Below are 6,988 nucleotides of genomic sequence, written 5' to 3'. Positions count from 1 at the left end.
AAAAGTTGTGATGAATGATGAATGGTATATATGTGATGTATGAGATCATGTTCTTGTAATAGGAATCACGACTTGCATGTCGATGAGTATGACAACCGGCAGGAGCCATAGGAGTTGTCTTAATTATTGTATGACATGCGTGTCATTGATTCAACACCATGTAATTACTTTACTTTATTGCTAAACCGTTAGCCATAGTAGTAGAATTAATAGTTGGCGAGCAACCCCATGGAGACACGATGATGGAGATCATGGTCTCATGCCAGTGACGAAGATGATTATGGAGCCCCGAAGATGGAGATCAAAGGAGCTATATGATATTGGCCATATCATGTCAGTACTATTTGATTGCATGTGATGTTTATCATGTTTTTGCATCTTGTTTACTTAGAACGACGGTAGTAAATAAGATGATCCCTCATAATAATTTCAAGAAAGTGTTCCCCCTAACTGTGCACCTTGCAAAAGTTCGTTGTTTCGAAGCACCACGTGATGATCGGGTGTGATAGACTCTAACATTCACATACAACGGGTGTAAGACAGATTTACACACGCATAAATACTTAGGTTAACTTGACGAGCCTAGCATGTACAGACATGGCCTCGGAACACAAGAGACCGAAAGGTCGAACATGAGTCGTATGGAAGATACGATCAACATGGAGATGTTCACCGATGATGACTAGTCCATCTCACGTGATGATCGGACACGGCCTAGTCGACTCGGATCATGTATCACTTAGATGACTAGAGGGATGTCTAATCTGAGTGGGAGTTCATTAAATAATTTGATTAGATGAACTTAATTATCATGAACTTAGTCTAAAATCTTTACAATATGTCTTGTAGATCAAATGGCCCACGTTACCCTCAACTTCAACGCGTTCCTAGAGAAAACCAAGCTGAAAGATGATGGCAGCAACTATACGGACTGGGTCCGGAACCTGAGGATCATCCTCATAGCTGCAAAGAAAGATTATGTCTTAGAAGCACCGCTAGGTGAAGCTCCCATCCCAGAGAACCAAGACGTTATGAACGCTTGGCAGTCTCGTGCTGATGATTACTCCCTCGTTCAGTGCGGCATGCTTTACAGCTTAGAACCGGGGCTCCAAAAGCGTTTTGAGCAACACGGAGCATATGAGATGTTCGAAGAGCTGAAAATGGTTTTCCAAGCTCATGCCCGGGTCGAGAGATATGAAGTCTCCGACAAGTTCTTCAGTTGTAAGATGGAGGAAAATAGTTCTGTCAGTGAGCACATACTCAAAATGTCTGGGTTGCACAACCGCTTGACTCAGCTGGGAGTTAATCTCCCGGATGACGCGGTTATTGACAGAATCCTTCAGTCGCTTCCACCGAGCTACAAGAGCTTTGTGATGAACTTCAATATGCAGGGGATGGAAAAGACCATTCCTGAGGTATATTCAATGCTGAAATCAGCGGAGGTAGAGATCAAGAAGGAACATCAAGTGTTGATGGTGAATAAAACCACTAAGTTCAAGAAAGGCAAAGGTAAGAAGAACTTAAAGAAGGACGGCAAGGGAGTTGCCGCGCCCGATAAGCCAGTTGACGGGAAGAAGTCAAAGAATGGACCCAAGCCTGAAACTGAGTGCTTTTATTGCAAGGGAAGCGGACACTGGAAGCGGAACTGCCCCAAATACTTAGCGGACAAGAAGGCCGGCAACACTAAAGGTATATGTGATATACATGTAATTGATGTGTACCTTACCAGTACTCGTAGTAGCTCTTGGGTATTTGATACCGGTGTCGTTGCTCATATTTGTAACTCAAAGCAGGAGTTGCGGAATAAGCGGAGACTGGCGAAGGACGAGGTGACGATGCGCGTCGGGAATGGTTCCAAGGTCGATGTGATCGCCGTCGGCACGCTACCTCTACATTTACCTACGGGATTAGTTTTAAACCTCAATAATTGTTATTTAGTGCCAGCTTTGAGCATGAACATTGTATCTGGATCTCGTTTAATACGAGATGGCTACTCATTTAAATCCGAGAATAATGGTTGTTCTATTTATATGAGAGATATGTTTTATGGTCATGCCCCGATGGTCAATGGTTTATTCTTAATGAATCTCGAACGTGATGTTACACATATTCATAGTGTGAATACCAAAAGATGTAAGGTTCATAACGATAGTCCCACATACTTGTGGCACTGCCGCCTTGGTCACATTGGTGTCAAGCGCATGAAGAAGCTCCATGCTGATGGACTTTTAGAGTCTCTCAATTATGAATCATTTGACACATGCGAACCATGCCTCATGGGCAAAATGACCAAGACTCCGTTCTCCGGAACATTGGAGCGAGCAACCAACTTATTGGAAATCATACATACTGATGTGTGCGGTCCAATGAGCGTTGAGGCTCGCGGAGGATATCGTTATGTTCTCACTCTACTGACGACTTGAGTAGATATGGGTATGTCTACTTGATGAAACACAAGTCTGAGACCTTTGAAAAGTTCAAGGAATTTCAGAATGAGGTAGAGAATCAACGTGACCGAAAGATAAAGTTCTTACGATCAGATCGTGGAGGAGAATATTTAAGTCACGAATTTGGTACGCACTTAAGGAAATGTGGAATCGTTTCACAACTCACGCCGCCTGGAACACCTCAGCGTAACAGTGTGTCTGAACGTCGTAATCGCACTTTATTGGATATGGTGCGATCTATGATGTCTCTTACCGATTTACCACTATCTTTTTGGGGATATGCTCTAGAGACAGCTACATTCACTTTAAATAGGGCACCGTCTAAATCCGTTGAGACGACACCGTATGAATTATGGTTTGGGAAGAAACCTAAGCTGTCGTTTCTAAAAGTTTGGGGATGCGATGCTTATGTCAAGAAACTTCAACCTGAAAAGCTCGAACCCAAGTCGGAAAAATGTGTCTTCATAGGATACCCTAAGGAAACCATTGGGTATACCTTCTACCTCAGATCCGAAGGCAAGATCGTTGTTGCCAAGAACGGGTCCTTTCTGGAGAAAGAGTTTCTCTCGAGAGAAGTAAGTGGGAGGAAAGTGGAACTTGATGAAGTACTACCTCCTGAACCGGTGAGTAGCGCAGCTCAGGAAGATGTTCCTGTGGTGCCAGCACCAACTGAAGAGGAAGTTAATGATGATGATCAAGGTACTTCGGATCAAGTTACTAGTGAACTTCGTAGGTCCACGAGGACACGTTCCACACCAGAGTGGTATGGCAACCCTGTCCTGGAAATCATGTTGTTAGACAACGGTGAACCTTCGAACTATGAAGAAGCGATGGCGGGCCCAGATTCCAACAAATGGCTTGAAGCCATGCAATCCGAGATAGGATCCATGTATGAAAATGAAGTATGGACTTTGACAGACTTGCCCGATGATCGGGGAGCGATAGAAAACAAGTGGATCTTTAAGAAGAAGACGGACGCGGATGGTAATGTTACCATCTATAAAGCTCGACTTGTCGCTAAGGGTTATCGACAAGTTCAAGGGGTTGACTACGATGAGACATTCTCTCCCGTAGCGAAGCTAAAGTCCGTCCAAAACATGTTAGCAATTGCCGCATACTATGATTATGAGATATGGCAAATGGACGTCAAAACGGCATTCCTTAACGGCCATCTTAAAGAAGAACTGTATATGATGCAGACGGAAGGTTTTGTCGACCCTGAGAATGCTAACAAGGTGTGCAAACTCCAGCAATCCATTTATGGGCTGGTGCAAGCATCTCGGAGTTGGAACATTCGCTTTGATGAGATGATCAAAGCGTTTGGGTTTATGCAGACTTATGGAGAAGCCTGCGTTTACAAGAAAGTGAGTGGGAGCTCTGTAGCATTTCTCATATTATATGAAGATGACATATTTTTTATGGGAAATGATATAGAACTTTTGGACGGCATTAAGGCCTACTTGAATAAGTGTTTTTCAATGAAGGACCTTGGAGAAGCTACTTACATACTAGGCATCAAGATCTATAGGGATAGATCGAGACACCTCATAGGTCTTTCACAAAGCACATACCTTGATAAGATATTGAAGAAGTTCAATATGGATCAGTCTAAGAAGGGGTTCTTGCCTGTGTTGCAAGGTGTGAAATTGAGCTCAGCTCAATGCCCGACCACGGCAGAAGATATAGAAGAGATGAGTGGCATCCCCTATGCCTCAGCCATAGGGTCTATTATGTATGCCATGCTATGTACCAGACCTAATATAAGCCTTGCCATAAGTTTGGTAGGAAAGTACCAAAGTAATCCCGGCAAGGAACACTAGACAGCGGTCAAGAATATCCTGAAGTACCTGAAGAGGACTAAGGATATGTTTCTCGTTTTTGGAGGTGACGAAGAGCTCGTCGTAAAGGGTTACGTCGACGCTAGCTTCGACACAGATCTGGATGACTCTAAGTCACAAACCGAATACGTGTATATTTTGAATGGTGGGGCAGTAAGCTGGTGCAGTTGCAAGCAAAGCGTCGTGGCGGGATCTACATGTGAAGCAGAGTACATGGCAGCCTCGGAGGCAGAGCATGAAGCAATCTGGGTGAAGGAGTTCATCATCGACCTAGGAGTCATACCCAATGCGTCGGGGCCGATCAAACTCTTCTGTGACAACACTGGAGCTATTGCACTTGCCAAGGAGCCCAGGTTTCACAAGAAGACCAGGCACATCAAGCGTCGCTTCAACTCCATTCGTGAAAATGTTCAAGATGGAGACATAGATATTTGTAAAGTACACACGGACCTGAATATAGCAGATCCGTTGACTAAACCTCTCCCTAGGGCAAAAGATGATCAACACCAGAACTCTATGGGTGTTCGATTCATCACAATGTAACTAGATGATTGACTCTAGTGCAAGTGGGAGACTTTTGGAAATATGCCCTAGAGGCAATAATAAAATGGTTATTATTATATTTCTTTGTTCATGATAATAGTCTGTTATTCATGCTATAATTGTGTTATCCGGAAATCGTAATACACGTGTGAATACATAGACCACAACATGTCCCTAGTAAGCCTCTAGTTGACTAGCTCGTTGATCAACAGATAGTCATGGTTTCCTGACTATGGGCATTGGATGTCATTGATAACGGGATCACATCATTAGGAGAATGATGTGATGGACAAGACCCAATCCTAAGCATAGCTCAAAGATCATGTAGTCCGTTTAGCTAGAGCTTTTCCAAATGTCAAGTATCATTTCCTTAGACCATGAGATTGTGCAACTCCCGGATACCATAGGAGTGCTTTGGGTGTGCCAAACGTCACAACATAACTGGGTGACTATAAAGGTGCACTACGGGTATCTCCGAAAGTATCTGTTGGGTTGGCACGAATCGAGACTGGGATTTGTCACTCCGTATGACGGAGAGGTATCTCTGGGCCCACTCGGTAATGCATCATCATAATGAGCTCAATGTGACCAAGTGTCTGGTCACGGGATCATGCATTACGGTACAAGTAAAGTGACTTGCCGGTAACAAGATTAAATGAGGTATTGGGATACCGACGATCGAATCTCGGGCATGTAACGTACCGATTGACGAAGGGAATTGTATACGGGATTGATTGAATCCTTGACATCGTGGTTCATCCGATGAGATCATCGAGGAGCATGTGGGAGCCAACATGGGTACCCAGATCCCGCTGTTGGTTATCGACCGGAGAGGCGTCTCGGTCATGTCTGCATGTCTCCCGAACCCGTAGGGTCTACACACTTAAGGTTCGGTGACGCTAGGGTTGTAGAGATATGAGTATGCAGTAAACCGAAAGTTGTTCGGAGTCCCGGATGAGATCCCGGACGTCACGAGGAGTTCCGGAATGGTCCGAAGGTAAAGAATTATATATAGGAAGTCAGGTTTCGGCCATCGGGAGAGTTTCGGGGGTCAGCAGTATTGTACCGGGACCACCGGAAGGGTCCCGGGGGTCCACCGGGTGGGGCCACCTATCCCGGAGGACTCCATGGGCTGAAGTGGGAGGGGAACCAGCCCCTGGTGGGCTGGTGCGGCCCCCCTTGGGCCCCCCTGCGCCTAGGGTTGGGAAACCCTAGGGGTGGGGGCGCCTCCACCTGGCTTGGGGGGCAAGTTTCCCCCTGGCCGCCGCCCCCCTTTGGAGATCCCATCTCCTAGGGCCGGCGCCCCCCCCCCTAGGGGGCCTATATAAAGAGGGGGGAGGGAGGGCAGCCGCACCCATGCTCTTGGTGCCTCCCTCTCCCCTTGCTACACCTCTCCCTCTCGCAGAAGCTTGGTGAAGCCCTGCCGAGATCGCTGCTGCATCCACCACCACGTCGTCGTGCTGCTGGATCTTCATCAACCTCTCCTTCCCCCTTGCTGGATCAAGAAGGAGGAGACTTCTTCCTCAACCATACGTGTGTTAAACGTGGAGGTGTCGTCCATTCAGCGCTAGGATCTCCAGTGATTTGGATCACGACGAGTACGACTCCCTCAACCCCGTTCTCTTGAACGCTTCCGCTCGTGATCTACAAGGGTATGTAGATGCACTCCTCTCTCTCGTTGCTAGATGAACTCATAGATTGATCTTGGTGAAAGCGTAGAAATTTTTTATTTTCTGCAACGTTCCCCAACACTTGCACCCCTCTTCTTCCTCCGACCTCCTCTCCTGGCCGAAGAAGAAGCGCCCGACGAAGGTGTTGGGGGTGTCTGCATGCTGTCTACCATCGCCCTCCGAAGGTTCTGGGGTGCAATAACAACACCCCTACCATGCGCCGAGGTAGGAGGCTCTGAGCGCTCTCGACCCAAGCCCACCATCTGTCAACACCTGCAATGACAAAGAGTAAACGAAATTAGTACAACATAAACATAATAAAAAAATTAGTGTGTATCATCATCATGAACATAATAAAAAATGGAATACCTAATAACATAAACTAATTAATATCGGGGTGTCGGTGTCGGGGGTGACGTGTCGGGATCTAGGGGTGTCGTGTCGGGGGTCGGGGTGTCGGGGGTGTCGTGTCGGGGTGTTGTGTCGGGGT

Source organism: Triticum aestivum, chromosome 7B (genome assembly GCF_018294505.1).
Source record: "Triticum aestivum cultivar Chinese Spring chromosome 7B, IWGSC CS RefSeq v2.1, whole genome shotgun sequence".
NCBI lineage: Eukaryota > Viridiplantae > Streptophyta > Magnoliopsida > Poales > Poaceae > Triticum > Triticum aestivum.
The sequence above is the reverse complement of the archived record's forward strand: the minus strand, read 5'-3'. Positions refer to the sequence as shown.